General features: G+C 46.0%; 1 protein-coding gene across 4 annotated transcripts in view; it reads left to right on the forward strand.

Annotated features, from left to right (window-relative positions):
* Nucleotides 1-14,907, forward strand: part of rassf7a (Ras association domain family member 7a) — a 38,501-nt gene that overhangs the window by 8,935 nt on the left and 14,659 nt on the right. The window contains exon 3 of one of the 4 annotated variants that reach the window (XM_031282867.1): nucleotides 8,299-8,462. The exons of 2 other annotated variants lie outside the window; for them this stretch is intronic. The gene's annotated coding sequence lies outside the window, so the exon portion shown is untranslated. Of the gene's footprint in view, nucleotides 1-8,298; nucleotides 8,463-8,771; nucleotides 9,171-14,907 lie in introns of those variants that run through there. One more of the 4 variants, XM_031282865.2, reaches the window with a different exon arrangement.

Raw genomic sequence — 14,907 nt, forward strand, 5'->3', positions numbered from 1 at the left:
TGCAGGTGTTTGGATAGCCCTTTCCCCCAGACACTGAGTGGAATAGACCAGTGTCGTAAACAGTATTTCGAATAAACGGACAAAAGTGTGGGGGACATGTATGTCTATATGGAGGACAAATGGAAAAGCATTTAGACTCGACAAAAAGATGTAAGAAAACATTGTCAGACAAACAAACTACAGGCGGAGGCATGTAGATAGACGGACTGGGCGTCAGTGAGCCCGACCGGGGGCCTCTCCCTCGCTCTGTGTGGGGCTTACAAAGCTTTTGTTCACCTCCGACCCCTGACCTGCTCCCACCTGATAGCTCCCCTGTCACTAACTAGCATTTCCTGTGCATCCAGTGGCTTTTGTTTTTTACTGAGATCATCATTAAATCAGCAGTTCCGACCCCCACGCAGGGCAATATCTCATCTTGCCTACTCTTTGTTTCCTTGCTCTGTCAGTGCACATGGCGAGCCTTGACCAGGGTTGTAGCCTGTGGTTTGGGTTCCCATTCTGTCCTGAGAAATCCTCAGCTTAGCCCGGACCTGAGGCTTGTACGGAGGGGGTCCCGGGCAGTAGTGTCTTGTTGACTTTGACTTTAACTCTCTTTTGTTCCCTGGCTCACTTGCACTTTTTACATGGGAAAGACACGGAGACAAATGAAAAGGCCCACCGTCAACATCCCATCCAAATTGTGCATAAGTGAAAAGTTGAGGCCCCCACGACAGTCACAGCTTTCTCCCAGTGCCAATCAGGCTGGCTGTAGCCTATTTCCATTTACTGATAGGAACAGCACAGAGCAGCACAGTGTGACACTAATGGTACAGCTTTATCTCAAGGGACAGAGAATGAATATACATCTAGAAGTGGGATGAAAACAAACTGGCTTCGCTAGAGGGGATGAAGGAAGGAAGGAGATGAGACATTCTGAGGCATTAGTTAGCTACTTCCAACATGACCACTTGAAAGCATTGAAGGACAATGTTGCAACTTAGAAGTTAGGTCCACATTTGTTTCCTCTCTAAAAATAACTTTTCATATAGCCCCTCAAAAATGCAGTGGGAGAAGTGCATTTTGAATGGTGGCAACTTGGTCCTGAGCCAGTCTGGACTGGTTCTGAATAAAAAGGGAAGAGAATGAGTTGTGCCGGAGTGCGGCCGAAGTCCTGACAACTTGGAAGCTGCTAAAAGTTAACCGAGATTCTCTTATGTGTGGGCTTCGTTAGTGCGATCTGAAGAGTGTTCTGAGAGAGCAAAAAATAAGCCAAAGGTATTTTTTTGAAGGAATGCAAAGTTACCAGCAGTGTATATGTTGATCCAATTGATCCTCTTTTCCTGTCTTTTTCACTTTGTACTCCCCTGTTATCTCTTTGTCCTCAGGTTCACCTTGGCAATGTATTTTCAATACAGCTGTTGTTGTTTGTAAGGAGATGATATAGTGACATGCATTTGCTTCCAAAACATGAATCATCGTCTGAGCCAGGTTTTCTGGGAAGAAAACAAAAGTCTTTGTCTGTTCTTGGTGTGGGATGTGCTATATTTACGTCTCAACAGTACAATTACCTTTGCTGGTGAAAGCCATCTCGCTTGTCATAATGATACACAAGACATAGTTACACTACTGGAGCAACAGCACTGGCCTGACCATAATGAGACAGCAATGCTATACTTAGGCATGTTTGGTAAAAACAGAGCATTACTACCTTGCGTTGCTTGCGTTGTATGAAAACCGATGTCAACAAAAGTTCAGGATTTTGTAACTAGTTTAGGCTTCTGAAAATAGAGCTGTGTCTGCTCTCATTCCAGTCACTGTCCAGGCTTTAGTCTTGACTGACCTGTTGTCCACCTGTTGAAAGCCGTTTTTAGTGAAAGGCTGAATAAATAAAGAGAGAAGAAGGGGTGGGGGTTTCAACAGGGAAGACGGGAAGGGGTGAGCTGTGGCAGCAACTTAATGCTGTTCATTCTTGGTGAATAATGGCTAACAAAGACACTATCAGCATGTATTCCCCTCACTCTGCTCCCCTCCACAGAACCTATTGAACTGCTGCCAGACCCAAACAGTCTATTTCTCAGCCTGAGAGCCATCTTCTTGTCTCGTCTGAGCTGAGTTATGGCTGGCTCGCCACTCTTTGGACAAATTTATACCTACTATCACTTGTCGAGGTATTAACTCAGTAGTAGGTGGTGATTGAAAACAGTCAAATAGCAATTCAGGATATGGAGTTGAGTGCACTTTCAGCCTTTGTGCAACGGGGATAAATGGTTCAAGAAGTACACAATTGGGGAGGATTTCTTCTTAAAGCGCATATTTTCAAGCTTTTTAGACCTTGTCTTTGTTTGTTTTTTAGCTTTGTTTGCTGAATGCAGAGGGAGGGTGGAGGAGGAGGAGGAGGAGGAGGAGGAGGAAAGGGGGTTGCAAGAATGTTTGAGTCACGCAGAAAAAGAGGGATGATATGCGGGGTTTGACAGGGAGGGTGGGATGATGGAGGCACAGCAGTGGGAGGTGCCCTGAAGAATGCCTGGAAGGTGACAGAGAGGTCTGGGAGGCGTTGAACTGATAATCCTCCACATCACATTACAATACCCTCACCCACCACTCTGATTTCAGCCCTGTTGTCTTTCCAGCTTCAGACTCTCAAACCGATGAGGAAGACTCACCACCTGTTAACCAAGTCAGGTCATGTCTTACAAAAAAAAAAGATGAACAGGGTGTGGTTCTGACGATAGACAAGCACAGGACCACTGAAGTAATAGTCTGTCAAGATCCATAAAGTGTACTTACTGCTCTGCAGCTTTTAAAATGTCACTCCTCCTTGGCACCTCAGCCTTTTCTCAGTGTGGCCTTTAGTAGCTTAGCAATGCCTCAGGAGTCTCTCCCCCTAACAGTGTGGTTCAAGTGATTTGTCAGACAACACAGCTTTGAGATGTGCCAAAAGCTTTGCTTTATAGGCAGAACAGAGAAACGGTTCACATGGATGAGAACCGACTCTCTGCGGGCCTCTATGACACAGCCTGGCTAAAAGCTACAGCAGTCTTCACAGTGGTCTTTTGTGTGCATGATTTAATGCATCAAATTAATGCAATTAATCTAAGACATTTATTTTTGGAACGTCTGCTTTATACAATGTGCACACTGGTCATTAGGCCCTGTGACTGCATGTGCTCATTAGTCGGATCAGAATTCAATCTAACGTCCGATAAAGGCTAGGTAAACACAAGGATGAAGTAGGTATTGTTGATGGCCCGATGCTGTGGAGTAGAAAGTAAAATGTTTTGGTGTATTTTGAAACTGGCATCATCTTCTCTTTTCACTTTTGTCTGACTTGTTTTTTAAACTTAAAAAAAAATCCCTTTCTGGACTTTTTTGCCACCAAATTCTTACACATTTTGTAACAAGCATTAGTTTCAGTATGTATTATTTACAGCTATAGTGCATAGTTTCTGTCGCCCCCATGAGGAATTCTAAGTAATGACAACAAAACTGTCGGCGTGTCCACATGATACAAGCCTTCCGTGATCGCGAACCCCCTCACGCAGTTGCTAGTAGCCGAGGAGGACACGGAGGAAAAAAAAAAAAAAGGGCTCTTCAGAAGAAGTAATTATCTTCACTCGAGTTTCTGCGCGCGAAAATCTTCTGAACATAGTCACACTGAGAAATACAGAGAGAGTTTTGTGGAGCTGATGGTCTCAGTTAGCTTTGTAGCAACTCATTTGGCAATGGCTTTAATGTAACAGAAATTCATTAATATTCAAAAGTTTTAATGTGCTTAGTTCACACAAGGAAAATAAGCAAACTTAAAGTAACAGTTAGATAGTCAAAATTCTGAGACATTAAGTAGCCATGGGTGCATAACAAATAACAAATTTAACCAGAAAGAAGTATAAAATGTGGGTTAAAATAACAGTATATTATACAGTATAGTACAGTATATCTGTAACGCCGTATATATTGGCCGATAAGTGACAAGAAAAAAACGTACAGGAGTGCCAAAGATATTTTTGAGGTAGTTTAGAAACAGTGATGTCATAGTCCATCCACCAGAGAGCACTGACAAGTTTATTTCTTCGCTGTAAAATGTCCTGCTCAGAACATATCTTGGTCACAAAACTGATTTTAGGGCAAAAACCTTTTGTTTATGTTGTTATGTTTTATATAAAAAATGAATTTCCACAGATATATAGTTTTTGATTTTGATAGATTTTTTAAATTCTGAAATATTTATATTTGTATCGCTTAAAAAAATCCTGGTTAACAACAACAGCTTTAATAACATTAGTTAAACATGCCTGTACCTTCTAAAGGCTGTATCATAGTTTATTTTGTACACCAGCAGTTTGGTGCATGACACAGTTGTTAACAGCAGGATGGACTTTACTGCTGTATATCCATCCATCCATCCATCCATCCATCTTCGTCCGCTTATCCGGTCTCGGGTCGCGGGGGTAGCAGCTCCAGCAGGGGACCCCAAACTTCCCTTTCCCGAGCCACATTAACCAGCTCCGACTGGGGGATCCCAAGGCGTTCCCAGGCCAGGTTAGAGATATAATCCCTCCACCTAGTCCTGGGTCTTCCCCGAGGCCTCCTCCCAGCTGGACGTGCTTAGAACACCTCCCTAGGGAGGCGCCCAGGGGGCATCCTTACCAGATGCCCGAACCACCTCAACTGGCTCCTTTCGACGCGAAGGAGCAGTGGCTCTACTCCGAGCTCCTCACGGATGACTGAGCTTCTCACCCTATCTCTAAGGGAGACACCCGCCACCCTCCTGAGGAAACCCATTTCGGCCGCTTGTACCCTGGATCTCGTTCTTTCGGTCATGACCCAACCTTCATGACCATAGGTGAGGGTAGGAACGAAAACTGACCGGTAGATCGAGAGCTTTGCCTTCTGGCTCAGCTCTCTTTTCGTCACAACGGTGCGATAAATTGAATGTAATACCGCACCCGCTGCGCCGATTCTCCGACCAATCTCCCGCTCCATTGTTCCCTCACTCGCGAACAAGACTCCAAGGTACTTGAACTCCTTCATTTGGGGTAAGGACTCATTCCCTACCTGGAGAAGGCACTCCATCGGTTTCCTGCTGAGAACCATGGCCTCCGATTTAGAGGTGCTGATCCTCATCCCAGCCGCTTCACACTCGGCTGCGAACCGATCCAGTGAGTGCTGAAGGTCACAGGCCGATGATGCCATCAGGACCACATCATCTGCAAAAAGCAGTGATGAGATCCCCAGCCCACCGAACTGCAACCCCTCTCCACCCCGACTACGCCTCGATATCCTGTCCATAAATACTACAAACAGGATTGGTGACAAAGCGCAGCCCTGGCGGAGGCCAACTCTCACCTGAAACGAGTCCGACTTACTGCCGAGAACCCGGACACAGCTCTCGCTTTGGTTGTACAGAGATTGGATGGCCCTGAGAAGGGACCCCCTCACCCCATACTCCCGCAGCACCTCCCACAGTATCTCCCGGGGGACCCGGTCATAGGCCTTCTCCAGATCCACAAAGCACATGTAGACCGGTTGGGCATACTCCCAGGCTCCCTCCAGGATCCTTGCGAGAGTAAAGATCTGGTCCGTTGTTCCACGACCAGGACGGAATCCGCATTGTTCCTCTTCAACCTGAGGTTCGACTATCGACCGAACCCTCCTTTCCAGCACCTTGGAGAAGACTTTACCAGGGAGGCTGAGAAGTGTGATACCCCTATAATTGGCACACACCCTCTGGTCCCCCTTTTTGAAAAGGGGAACCACCACCCCGGTCTGCCACTCCTTAGGCACCGTCCCAGACTTCCACGCAATGTTGAAGAGGCGTGTCAACTAAGACAACCCCTCCACACCCAGAGCTTTAAGCATTTCTGGACGGATCTCATCAATCCCTGGGGCTTTGCCACTGTGGAGTTGTTTAACTACCTCAGCAACTTCCACCCGGGAAATTGACGACAATCCCCCATCATCCTCCAGCTCTGCCTCTACCATAGAGGGCGTATTAGTCGGATTTAGGAGTTCTTCAAAGTGCTCCTTCCACCGCCCTATTACCTCCTCAGTTGAGGTCAACAGCGTCCCATCCTTACTGTACACAGCTTGGATGGTTCCCCGCTTCCCCTTCCTGAGGTGGCGAACGGTTTTCCAGAAGCACCTTGGTGCCGACCGAAAGTCCTTCTCAATGTCTTCTCCGAACTTCTCCCACACCCGCTGCTTTGCCTCTTTCACGGCAGAGGCTGCAGCCCTTCGGGCCCTTCGGTACCTTGCCACTGCCTCCGGAGTCCTCTGTGATAACATATCCCGGAAAGACTCCTTCTTCAGTCGGACGGCTTCCCTGACCACCGGTGTCCACCACGGTGTTCGTGGGTTACCGCCCCTTGAGGCACCTAAGACCCTAAGACCACAGCTCCTCGCCGCAGCTTCAGCAATGGAAACTTTGAACATTGTCCATTCGGGTTCAATGCCCCCAGCCTCCACAGGGATGCACGAAAAGCTCCACCGGAGGTGTGAGTTGAAAGTCTGTCGGACAGGGGCCTCCTCCAGACGTTCCCAATTTACCCGCACTACCCGTTTGGGCTTACCAGGTCTGTCCAGAGTCTTCCCCCACCCTCTGACCCAACTCACCACCAGATGGTGATCGGTTGACAGCTCTGCCCCTCTCTTCACCCAAGTGTCCAAAACATACGGCCTCAGATCAGATGAAACGATTATAAAATCGATCATTGACCTTTGGCCTAGGGTGCTCTGGTACCAAGTACACTTATGAGCATCCCTATGTTCGAACATGGTGTTCGTTATAGACAATCCATGACTAGCACAGAAGTCCAACAACAAACAACCACTCTGGTTTAGATCAGGGAGGCCGTTCCTCCCAATCACGCCTCTCCATGTGTCTCCATCATTGCCCACGTGCGCGTTGAAGTCCCCCAGCAGAACTATGGAGTCCCCCACTGGAGCCCCATATAGGACTCCACTCAAGGTCTCCAAGAAGGCCGAATACTCCGAACTCTTGTTTGGTGCATATGCACAAACAACAGTCAGAGTTTTCCCCCCCACAACCCGCAGGCGTAGGGAGGCGACCCTTTCGTCCACCGGGGTAAACTCCAACGTAGCGGCGCTCAGCTGGGGGCTTGTGAGTATCCCCACACCCGCCCGGCGCCTCACACCCTGGGCAACTCCGGAGAAGAAAAGAGTCCAACCCCTATCCAGGAGTATGGTTCCAGAACCGAGACTGTGCGTAGAGGTAAGCCCCACCAGATCTAACCGGTAGCGCTCCACCTCCCGCACCAGTTCCGGCTCCTTCCCCCACAGAGAGGTGACATTCCACGTCCCCAGAGCCAGCGTCTGCTGCCCGGGTCTGGTCCGTCGAGGCCCCTGACCTTCACTGCCACCCATGTGGCAGCGCACCCGATCCCAGCGGTTCCTCCCACAGGTGGTGGGCCCATGGGATGGAGAGATGGATGCCACGTAGCTTTTTCGGGCTGTGCCCGGCCGGGCTCCGTGGCAAACCCGGCCACCAGACGCTCGCTGACGAGCCCTCCATCTGGGTCTGGCTCCAGATGGGGGCCCCGGGCTTCCTCCGGGCAGGGTCACTCCATCTCTTCCTCGGTCACTCATAGGGTTTTTGAACCATTCTTTGTCTGGCCCCTCACCTGAGACCACTTTGCCTTGGGAGACCCTACCAGGAGCACAAAGCTCCAGACAACACAGCCCTCAGGTTCATAGGGACACACAAACCTCTCCACCACGATAAGGTGATGGTTCCAGGAGAGGTACTGCTGTATATGCTTATTCAAATGATTTTACTATTCATTATCCTATGCACATAGTCTGCGGGCTAATATGTTTTATATTTACTCTGTGCTGTATTTATTTAAAAAATGTTCTGTTTCTGTTCCATGAGAGACGGGACAGTCTCACTTTTGTTTTACATTTATGAAATCTGCTTGGTGTCGGGTCCATTTTCAGTGGCTTCAGTCTTTAGTTTCAGGTTTAGGGGGGATGGTAAGGGAGAAAAGACTAATAATGGTTCTAATGTAAGATTTAGGGAGATGTGATGATAAAGAGAGAAGAGGTGTCAATAGAAAAAAAGGGGTCAGCTTATGCTGAGGGGCTCACACACATTCTGCCTGACCCATTGGTCACGCAAGTCTTAGATCTGTCTTTGTGTGTGGGAGGGGGCTGTGGGGATAGAAGGTTCAGGTTTGTGGCATTGTTTCCTAAATTAATGTTGAGGAGTGATAATTGATTAGGCTTTTGTTTTGTACGTGTGTTGCTCTCTGGACCAGGGTGGTCAGCTTTGTGTTGCTTCATTCTCCCATTTTCCCACAGGGTGTTGTCCAACTCAAACACAGACTCATACGCAGGCTCTCCAACTGCACCTGCTCTGCCGGACTATGACCTCATTCCAGGAAAAGGAAGAAAATCACCTGACAGACTCATTTGTGTAATCAGCTGTTCATGTGAGGCAACAGGGTGGCTATCTTAACCCTCAGGTAATAGATCCTACTAACAGTAGAGACTCGTATGCATGCAAAGAGTTTCAAGTTTTTTCTGCGCTTATCTCTGAGCTTTCTTACATGCAGCCCTTTGTGTCATTGGGGAATGTAGAATACAAAGAGATTAACTGAGAAAATTGATACAGAGAGAGAACGACAAAGCCGGAAAAAAAAAAATAAAAAAACACACTTTCAACTACCTGAATGGGGGAGGTATCTGATCTGTCAGCACGGCAGAAAAGGTTGGAGAGAAAGAGAGAGAGGGAGGAGTGACTGAAAGGGTGTGTTTCTGTGTGGGTGAGAGACAGAGAGAAGGAGGAGGGGTGGAGAGAGAGAGAGAGAGAGAGAGAGAGAGAGAGAGAGAGAGAGAGAGAGAACCCTAGCAGTCTTTCAGATCTTGGCTGTGGTAGGGACACCCAGGAGAAGTGCATTCCTGAGGCAGCAAGCGAGGCGAAGGCAGTAAGATAGAGCAGAGAAGTCGCGACATCCTTTAAATCTCTCCGTGACCACGTCCGACTGCCTCTGACCTCCGGACTCTGGACTCGCACACACACTCACTCACTGCCTCGCACACAAGCCACACAACCGGCTCTGCTGCTCTGTCACAAGTCAAGGATTCCCTCGAGTGAGGAAAAGAGAAGGAGAGAATTAAAACTGACAGAGGAAATAAAGACACAGAAGAGAAGGCGAAGATCCTCTCACTCGGTGAGTGTAAGGGCTTTTCTCTCGGAGATTGTTAGAATGTGTCCTGTTTAAATGGCAGTGTCGGGAAGTTTCTCTGAAGTCAGCCTGTCAGATCTGTCTGTGGCTTTGCTGTATGTTTCAGCCTGCATGTAAAGACAGCTATTATTATTAATAATCAGTGCAACTTGTATGTGCATTTCTTTTGCGAGTGGCAGAGAAACAAAGCACATCTTGTGTTTTGTCTCTGGGAGCTGAGCTGTGTCATTACATGTACCTGTTGACACTAGACCCGCCACCCATGTATTTCTGTATGAAACAAAAGGACTCAAACCTGTTTGGGTGAAACTCCACTCTTTGGGCACTCAGGTGTTTTCTGTGTGTTTTTCTTTTTGTGCTTGGAGTATACTCCCAGTATAAGTCAGAGAGCCAGCTTCTGGCTTTTGTGTGCGAAGTGTGTTGGAACTATTAGACAAGTGCAGGCTATCTCTTGCACAGGCCTCCCGCCACACAGGCTGCTCCTTTTACCACTGTAGTATTAAAGATTAATTTATGGAGGGCATGAGCAGAGTTCAGCTCACTCGCTGCATGTTCCTACCTCATTTAACTGTTACCGTGCTACACATCTGAAATGCCAACACTAATGCACCAAACCACTCTAAGCCTATTTAAAAAAGGAGTCATCGTTATGCATGGCTAGCCTCGTATTTAACATTTGTCAGCATGCTATGTGTCAGATAGTGGAACTTGGGAGCTTATTAACAGTCTGTATTTGTTATCCAATCAGAGCCATCGATTGGAAACCCCTCACCCCCTCACCCCCTCACCCCCTCACCCTCGGGAGGTGATTATTTTTGTGCCTCACTGACTGTGGGAGTTACACAGTTATACCTCATGTGTTATCTCTGTTTGTGTGTTTCACACGGTGAACTTGGTTGCAACGAGATAATGTCATCATAATAAATGGTTGTAGGGGAAAGGACCAAATGGACAACTTTAACTCAAGCATATATCATAGCTTTAACTTGGCTGCCAGTCATTTATTTTAGTTCTAGTACTCCTTTTGTTGTTACTTCTTTTTTTCTTTTTCAGTTAAAGTATTATGTACCTGCACCTAGTTTTCCTTGTTGAACTGTATTAGTCCCTGTTGCTCAGTTAACTCTCAGGTACTGATAATGACTGCATTCTCCCCGAGAAACCATTCATCTTAAGTATAGTATTTGTATTGCTGGAATCAGTAAAATGTAGAAAGTTGAGCATGTTTGCTTCAGTTACTTGATGGACAGAGTGGAGAAGTGGTGATACAATGTACTGCTACATGTCCCCTCTCTCTGAAGCACTAAAGATATTCTACTTAAATTGACTATGAGATGGCAGGATAATGAAGTGATATTATACGTTTCAACTTTCTTCGCAGCTTTGTTTAGTTTTTTCTCTCTCCTTCCCTTTGTGTCTACCTCACTGCCTAGATATTTCTTATTTTCTATCACATGAATGAGCCTGTTCAGCATAGGGAGAGCAGAGTGTCCTCTGAGAGTCGTCGTGCCTTGTTCTCCGCAATGTTATTTTCACTGCTTGAATACACAGATGGACTCGCCTCTTCTTCAAGAATAGTCTGTCTGTCTGTCAGCGTGTCTGTCTGTCAGCATGTCTGTCTCTCACTCAGCTTGCATGGCAAGGAAAGCAAGTCCACCCATGCACACCAAGGTATCTCTTGGGATCCTTGATGGAAATTTTCAAAGTCATTCTTCATGCTGTGAAGTGACTCAATTTCCGCCGTCCTTATCAGGAGTGTTTCCTAACTCCTGCAGATGCACTCAGGGCCAGAGGTAATTGGAAACGCTATGACAGCATGTCGGCAAAATAATATGTTGGCATGTTATTTTGCTGACATGTTGGGATTATTTTTGGTAGGTTGTTTTGAACCACTCCCCCCGTCTTTCTTTCTCACGTGTTGCTCCGTCTACCTCTCTTGCTCCCTCTTGTTCTTTCCGTGAGTCCTTTTTCCTCCTGCTTGTGCAATGTGACGGAAGGTAGAGCTCTGCTCAAGTCGGATCCATTAGGGATGAAAGCACACTGCAGTGATAAAAGATTGATCCTAGTCCTCGCATCACATTCACATCCCTCACACCCTGCTCCCTCATCCTCCCTCACACCCCTATTTCCAATCCAATGTCAACCCAGTTTTCAATTTATCAAATCATCTGTACTTCTCTAAATAAATAATTTTCACCAAGTTTAATATGGCAGACTATCCTCACAGGGTTTCATAAAGAGGAACATTCTGCTTTTTTTGTGCAGGATGCAGTACTAAGCCTGTTGTACAATATCACAAGTTCTCAGTGATGCAAAGAAAATATCTTTCTTCTTATGAGATTTTCTGGACAGTAACTTTGTTTTAAGACTGAAGGAGTACTGTTCCTCCTTCACTTCCAGGTGCTTTTGTTCTACCAGGAAGGGTATTATGTACTTGGCTAGCAGAACCAGAAAGAGACCGGCATCCAGCCCAGAATACACAGGCCTGACTTCACCTGTTGAATCCAAGGAGGTAAAGACAAACACAACAGACCTGTAGTTTGTCAGCTGGAAGGCTATAATTACTGAGAGGAAGGAGGGGATTTGGAGAAGGAATTTCACTTCGGTTCTGCTTTTACATCTTAAGACATGAACATTTTTAAGAGCACTTTACAACACACTTTTGTGTTGTAAAACTGTAGAAAAATTGTGGACTGATCAGAAACAAATGTATACGTCTTTTGATCCCAGCTGGAGGCTTGAGAAACATATCCCGAAGGGAATAGTTTGTTGTACTTTTTTTCTTTTTCTTCAGTTAACCTTTTTAGGGAGTGTTTTTGAAATAGTTTGAGGTCATTGAGCGGCATAGCCTGAATCTCTCTTCATTCATCCATCCATCTTGTGCAGGTGAGAGGTTAGATTGAAGCACCTACTTTAAGAATGTCCTTACAGAGCTTAGTTCACCCAAGGATATGTTCCAGCATGAGTCCAGCTGACTGTAAAGTTCACCTGAGTGAATGCTGTCACGTCCTGTCATGGTGAAATTTTCCTTAGCCTTCATGGGTGTTTGCTCCATCACATCATCAAACCCATAGCTTCATGTGTCCTGTTCTGTTGTAACAGCTTGAAAACACTGGCAGGTTAAACTGTGGTTGCTGGGAGGTTACTGACGTCTGTGTCTGTTTGTCTCTCTCTACATGGCTCTTAATTCTACCGCGTGTAGGGATTGTAGAGCGGGTAAACATCTCTCCCAGCCCCCTGGGACGGTCATGTGACTGTGTGTGTTTGTGCTCGTCTGTGGATGTGTGTGTGTGTGTGTGTGTGTGTGTGTGTGTGTGTGTGTGTGTGTGTGTGTGTGTGTGTGTGTGTGTGAGTGAGCAGCAGGTTTCTCCCTTGCTCAACCAGCCATGCCGTGTTGACTCTCTGCACACAGAGCTCTCTGGGCAGTAAATAACATGGTGCTTCAGCCAAGGGCCCAGGAGGGGGGTCAAGACGCCAGCAAGAAAGAGAAAATGTCTGCCTCGGGGATACTAAATAAACAGACAGGAGAGGAGAGAGGCAGGTGGACTTGACAGACTCGTCCCTCACGCTGAGAAGCAGAATCGAATGTAGATGTGTTTGATCAAGCACATTAGAAGCAAAACAAGCCAATGGGTAGATGGCAGCTGCAAACGCACATTGGTGAGCAGAAGCGCACGTATGCATTAGGGCTGGGCAAAAAATCTGAACTACGATAATTTATTTGACAAAAAGTATATTGGCAATAAACAAAAAACAGTTCTAGAATATAAAATCTTCCATAGGGTCTCTCTGACAACTTTAAGTTTACATTATAGGATTTGGTAAACGATCATATTATAAATATGCTAAATATTGATGCATTAGTCATTACCATGTTGAATGCTGCTGTGTTTTGAATGCCAATGTAGAACCAAGGCATGCTGAGGTTGAAGCTTGTGACAGCATTAAAGATGGGTCTTGTAGTTTTTTTAGGCGACGTGTCTCAAAAAGAAATGCACTTACCAAATAAGCCCAGATGAGCAAAATTAGGTGAGCCTGTGACACATGCAAGCTCTAGTTAACACACGCACATGCACATGCATCTTCATTCCATCAGTTCTTCCTCAAAGCACATCTTTCACAGGTGATTCTGTGCCACTTAATGTGCATGTGGGTGTAGACTGCTATGCTTCCCGCAAGCCAGTGAAGTAGACCAAAGTGGACATTTTTTTCATCCGTAGAGATGAGCTGATAAAATGTACTCTGTGTTTGGTTACCCGCTTCTCTGCGGTTTAAGGTGCAATGTTTGACTCAGACCTGGGCCCTGCTCCAAGACGCAGGTTTACCGAGTTGCCTGGCTACCTTGGCAGAGTGAAACCTGGATCAACCTCAAATGTGGAACATGAACTGCTCCAGGTTTTACATTGCAAAGCTATCCAGATAATGCGGTAAACTTGCTTCAGGAAACAGCTCCTTTTACGAAAGGCTTCAGTTATCATCTCTATAAAACCGGCAACAGTAATTGTTTGGTCAGTTTCATTCTAACATATTTCAGACTTGTTGTATGTGTCTGTCTGCCCGCTGTTGAATATTCCCTCTTTAACAAACACTTGTCTTTGTGCTGTCTTGTCCACTCCTGCCTCCCCTTCATCACTCCCCCCTCCTCTCTCTTTGACGCTCCAGAGGGGTAGCTGACTTATCTCTCATGTGTAAACTCAACCACAGCAGCCTTGTCAGTATTATGCATGTGTACCCATGCCAAAGATCACCCCGGTGATCTTGAGTCCGAGGGGAGAAAGGCAGCTTTGGAAGAATATGCCGTCTTGGTCCCAAAGGGTCCCCGGATACTAGGAATCAGCCATAAATCTGCACCCTTCCCTCCTACCTTGTCCTTACTCATCTTGACTGTCCATACATCCTCCCCCCCCACACTGCTCTGATAGGCGTGTTTGTTGCTTCTCCGTAGAGTAATGACAGGGAGAGAGAGTTGTGTGTGACACCTCCCCATCAGACTATAAATCAGGCTTATTGAGAGGCCCACCCTAATGCCTTGTCATTCACATGCAATACAAACAGATTCCACCCTTTACTCATTTATTTCAACCCTTTAATACTTTTTTGGTATCAACCAAGCACTGCACATCAAAAACTGTCCAGCTGTCTGTAAATGCTTGTATTAAATGTCTGGTCAGATTTGTAATCATGTTTTGGTCTGATACTTGATTTCAATCTAAAGTTAGCTAGTTTTACTATTTTATTTAGGCAAAGTTCTTGTGATAACATTTCAGACCTTTGGCTACTTTTGTCAAATGTAGAAAAAACATGATTAGATTTCTTAAACTACATTTTTTGGTATACTGGCGTAGAATGGTGTGGAAAGTGTTCAACAATATCCTGCCGTAGTTGCATTAACACCATCATGGTTTTATGCTCTTCCCAACACATTAAACAGACCCACATGATTCCCATTCTTGGAACTGATGCTGTAATTATTCTACATTGGTGAACCTTTGCACCCTTATGCTTTCATAAAGCAAAATACTCTGAAATATCTTATTGATGCCTTCGGGGAAAAGATGCACTCTGCCTGACCACCTTTGGTAATGGTCCCTTTGTTCCTCCTTATACATGTTCACTTATATCTTTTTTTCTTCCTGTGTTTGAGAGTTATTTCTATTTTTGCATTAGCTAACCTCTTACCTCCACTCCAGTCTCTGTTTGAGTATGTTTCACTTATAAGAAGTTG

Source organism: Sander lucioperca, chromosome 7 (genome assembly GCF_008315115.2).
Source record: "Sander lucioperca isolate FBNREF2018 chromosome 7, SLUC_FBN_1.2, whole genome shotgun sequence".
Taxonomy (NCBI): Eukaryota; Metazoa; Chordata; class Actinopteri; order Perciformes; family Percidae; genus Sander; species Sander lucioperca.